Genomic DNA, 5,569 nt, shown 5'->3' on the forward strand with positions numbered 1-5,569 from the left:
CCTTATATAACTACACATCCACAGGTTTCTGTCAAGATTTAAACATTCAATGAATATCTGTTTAACCAAACAAAACTGCATAACTACTAAAAAATTAATCCTAAGATCATGTATAAAGAAATAATCAAAATAGTCCAAACTAGGACTATAGAAATAAGAGAACAATAACTCATAATACAATTGTCCAAACATGTATTTTAGTTTCAAAAAGAGTACATTAATTCATAACACTGCCTTTAAAGTCAGAAAAGCTTCCCAATTGATTGTGCACACAGCAACAAAGAAGGGCAAGAACATCAGTCTCCTCTCATAGACTCCTCTAAAACCCTTGCTTTCTATGTCCTACACACTTGCTTTCAAAAGCTTCTACAAACCATTTGCTAAAGGGGAGTTCAATGGTAATTGTAGCACCACACCCCAGGAGAACAATGACCCTTCAGTAACATCTTTAGTCTCAAAAACATATTCTAAAATATAAACAATGTACTATGATTTTTTATTTATTTATACTTATTGAGCTCTCTAAATGATTCTATTTTTTATTTATATATTTAAAATATTATTAAATCTTTTTAATTTTTTATTCTTTTTTTCACTCTGCTCTAGTGAGAAAAATGAAATAATCAAGTGAAAGAATTTTGTAATCTTTGAGAAAATTTATACAAACACAAGAAGATTGTAAAGAACCTCAGGATCAGCAGGGGAATTTCTACAGCTACAGAACTCTAGGGGTTTCTAGGAGCCTAAATTAAATCTGTAGTTCCAGAATGGGGTAAGACAATAGTAGATGTAAATAGGAGAGTACCGCAGATATTTCTGCAGTTTATCCTGGGCCTTATGTTTGTTGGAGAACGCATCATCATGGGGTGTGGTGCTACAATTAACATTGTAACTCCCCTTTAGCAAATTATGTCACTAACCCTGAAAACTCAGTATCTTGTCACAGGACACATTGTAGACCAATGAATTTTGTGTTATGCTTCATTTGGTATAAAATATGTTCCCTGGTCAAGCAATACCTTGTGTAAGTACAAGATGGCTTAGACAAAGCATTCTATAAACCCACAAATGATTAAGCTACCATATATGTAGGATCTAGCCCACTCTTACTTTAATCAATGAATAAGAAAATATATGGATGATTTACAATAAAGAATTACTTACAGGAGCTAGATTTATCTAATAGTCAATACTCAAAGCTGCCCATGAAGATTATAATCTCAATTTAGATGCAAAGTTAAAGGTGCTAGACCCCCACAAGGGAAAATGGGTATGAGACAGAGGCCAAGGATAATTAATACTATGTCTCTCAATGCCTCCAATTTCAATGGTGTAGTTGATGGCTAGCCTGGTGGCTATAATCATAATGACACACTGGCAACTAGCTTGAAACATGGAGGAATTAAAAGGGTATATTGAAAAGGAAGCAGAACAACACTGCTTCTGTTCCAGAGTCTCTTAATGAGTTAGCATGCTATATAGTGTCTATGGGATGTATAGGTGCCTACAATGTAACAACTGATTTAAAAACATTATAGCTTCATTTGCATCTAGAAAATATCACATAAACATTTTTGCTGAACTTTGACTTGGATATATACTAAGAAAACAAGAGCATGTGAAATAGAAAAGAAATATGAAGGAACTTGAATAAATGTGAACATCATAATGTTAACTGGACAGCTTATATTCCTGAGAATTGAGTGTATATGCTTGCAGATTCTAAACAGACAGACAAATGAGAGGCTACAGGGCATGCAAGGTACAGAAGATGAAAAATTGTCTCATATCAATGCCAATTTGCAAATTACACATGGAGCGCTACCTGAAAGCCCTGCATGCGAGAAAATTTATGTTCAGAAGGGAAGAGACAGAATATGTGTGTGTGTGTGTGTGTGTGTGTGTGTGTGTGTGTGTTTACATTTCCTTTGTAAGCCTTAAAGCAATCTTCTATCTTCTGTACAACTAAAAGTTTGCTTCACATAAAGTTTCTTCTTTGGGAATTGAGCTCTGTCTTATTATAATCATTGTTTTATAAATACATAATTGCTTCTCTGTTGCTATAAAACACTGCAAATCTCTCCTAACAGAAGACAAAATTCACCCAAATATCAGTATAGGTAAAAAAAAAATATGACTAAAGAAAGTAATTTTTTTTTGTCAAAAAAATTTTGACTGAATTTTGTCAAAAAAATTATTCAATGTTGAATGTCTGCACTTCAATCATTTAGGAGATCTTCCCATATTTCAGTAACTGTCTATATATTCTCTTCATCGATGTCTTCATTTCTTGATTCCTCAGCGTGTAGATCACAGGGTTCAGGAAATGAGTACCAACTGCATCAAATACGGCCAGATACTTATCCAGGTGTGTGGAGGAAGAAGGCTATGAGTAAATAAATATCAAGGGACCGAAGGTTAGGACCACAACAGAGATGTGAGCAGAGAGAGTAGACAGGGCTTTGGAGGAACCACTTGAGGAATGTTTCTGAACAGTGACTGTTATGACAATATAAGACATGGTCAGTATGAAGAAGGAACCTGCAGAGACGAATCCACTGTTAGCTGATACCATTAATTCTAATTGGTTGGTATCTATGCAAGCAAGTTTGATGAACTGAGGAAAGTCACAGTAAAAACTGTCCAAAATATTTGGTCCACAGAAAGGCAAATTCAAAATATAAACAAATTGAACCAGGGAATGCATAAGGCCAACCACCCAGGCAGACACTAAGATGAAAATGCACATTTTGGCATTCATAACAGTCAAATAATGGACAGGCTTACATATGGCTACATATCTGTCATAAGCCATGCCTATAAGCAGCACCACCTCTACACCACCAATCATATGGATGAAGAAGATTTGAGTCATGCAACCTCTAAAGGAGATGACTTTGCGCTTTCTGAACAGGTCATAAATCATCTTGGGACAAGTGACACATGAAACACCTAAATCAATGAAGGAGAGATTGGCCAACAGAAAGTACATGGGAGAATGTAAGTGAAGATCAGAAGCCACTGTGAAAATGATGAGTGAGTTTCCCATCATGCTTGCCATATAAAACACTGAAGCAAACACAAACAGAAGTACTTGCAACTTCCAGGAGTTGGTGAGTCCCACGAACAGAAATTCTGATACCATAGAGTGATTTGTTCCTTCCATTAATGCTCATTGCAGCACTACCTGAAGGACAGCAGTAGAAGAAACTGAAAATTATGATAATTGTATTAATAGTTTAACAGGATATAACTCAAGGTTATGAATCCCTATTTTTCATTTAGCATTTAAATCCAATCCGAAAATGAACAGATGTATGTGAAAATGCTTACATGGCTACTTATCAGGTGACAGAAAATTACAAACACTCTGAAATTCCCTTTCATAGTCTTTAAAAGCATTTTTATCGAAGGTTCAAAAATAACAAGTTTTGATTTGGTGTTAAAAATAAACCTGTGCAAGAGTTATTGGGATAATAAATTAGTGTGCATTTATTTAAGAAAGCGTACAGTGGAGTTGGAAATTTAGCTTAGGGATAGAGTGCTTGTCTAGCACATTCAAGGCCCTGGATTTGGTCCTCATCTCCAAAAATAGAAAAGAGAGTAGATAGCCATTTCCATAATAATTTTAAAATAGGGTCTTGGTATTAATCAGTATAGTTCTCAGGCCTTCCAGTGTGTAGGGTTCTGGATTTCATCCCCATTATAGAAAGAAAGAGCAGAAGGAAGAAAGAGAGAGAGAAAATGGAAGGAAGGAAAGAATGAAAGGAGGAAGGAAGCAAGGAAGGAAGGAAAGAAGGAATGAAGGAAGGGAGGAAAGATGAAGAAAGAGGAAAAGCAGAAAAATGGAGAGTTGTAGATGGAGACAGATAAAATAGAAGAGAAAACAGGATAAATGGACTGGGAGAGAGAGGAAGACAGAAAAGATAGGGACAGAGACAGATAGATAACGGTAAGAGAGAATTTTTAACCATTATGATTTTTGGAATTAATCATCCAGAAGAAATGGCCCATGATCATTGAAACATTATTTATAGTAACCAGTATAGACATCCCATGTGCTCCTTTACAGATGATTGGAAAATAAACATAAATGTAGACATACACACACTCACATATATACATAGTACAGATATAATGGACTATTCCATAGCCTTTAAAAATAAGGGAATTTTGGTATCATATTAACATTAATGAAACTGGATGCCATTTGTTGAGTGAAACTACAGCCACAAAAAGATAAATGCTGAAATATCTTACGTACATATAAAATCTGAAGAAAGTATTACTCATAGAAGCAAAGAATTTGATGGTGGACCAGGCAAAAAAGGTGTCAGAAGTGGGAGCAAGATAATGATGATGCTAAAAATACAAAAGCTCCATTGAAATAATAGTTACTTCCTGGAGCTCCAACGTAGCATGGTGATTACAGACAATGATGAGTGTGTGTGCCACTCTTGAAAATTGCTGATAGCCAATTATCAATGTTCTCACAACAGATAAGTACCTAAGGTAAACATTTTTGTTAGTTTAAGATATATGTTTTTATAAATAACTTAAAATATGTATCATGTATCAATATGACAGTAAATGCAATTTGATATGTGTTTTAGCCTAATATGTAAATATATAATAATAACAAATATATAATAACTTGATATACCACATATGCAAGGAAATATTGTGTACCAAAATATACAATATACAATTCTGTTAAATGTGCCTATACAAAACCAGTTAAGGAAAATTTACCTATTATACACATAGAGATTTGAAACAGAGACCAAACAGTGATGCTGGCGGCAGTCATGTAGTATTCTGTACAGTGTGGTATATTCGGATTACAGTGATGTCCTTCAGTATAGAAAATGACAGTTCAATGTCAAATTTCATATTCTAGCTAAGTGTTTGCTATAAAATAAGATGCATAGATGAGAATTACTTCCTGGAGAGTTCAGCTCATGAGTAGAAATTTTAAACCTCACATGGTAGCCATGCTGTAGTAGATAGCATTTGTTCAATTTTGAAAAAAAATTATGGCAGTATGTTGTAGGTCTACTTCTCTTTAGAGAGCAAACAGCACAGTAGAAACAAAACAGGCTCTCAAAACAAAATTAAGAAAAAAAATTTCAGAAAAACAAAATTAATACCATAGTTTGGCCACTAGCAAATCATTCCAGAGATGGTTTATTAATCTTTTGTATATATTATAAAACTCACGTTTCTCTTTCTCCCTCCCTCTCTGTTTTTCTCCTCTTCTCCCTACCCTTCCATAACCACTAAATAAATATCCAACCTCAGTTTACATGGAGGGCCTATCCGTCTGTCTCTCACCCACCACTACCACACGGCTCACCGCTTGGGACCAGCCATTTTCAGAGACCTGCTACCTGGTCTCCTGCACTGTCCCTGCCTGGGACTGGCTGCTCTCAGGACCCACTGCCCCATGCGTGCCACCACATGGCTTGCTGCCTGCCACATCTTGTGGACCTGCAGCATTTCTGCCTGCCGCCTTCGGGGATCCTGCAGTAATTTTTATTAATCCGTTACAGATACCAGCCCCAGTTCC

General features: G+C 35.6%; 1 pseudogene; it reads right to left on the reverse strand.

Annotated features, from left to right (window-relative positions):
- Positions 1–2,227: 2,227 nt before the first annotated feature.
- Positions 2,228–3,166, reverse strand: LOC148120672 (olfactory receptor 4F3/4F16/4F29-like; annotated as a pseudogene).
- Between the last annotated feature and the right edge of the window lie 2,403 nt (positions 3,167–5,569).

Source organism: Myodes glareolus, chromosome 10, assembly GCF_982192425.1.
Source record: "Myodes glareolus chromosome 10, mMyoGla1.1, whole genome shotgun sequence".
NCBI lineage: Eukaryota > Metazoa > Chordata > Mammalia > Rodentia > Cricetidae > Myodes > Myodes glareolus.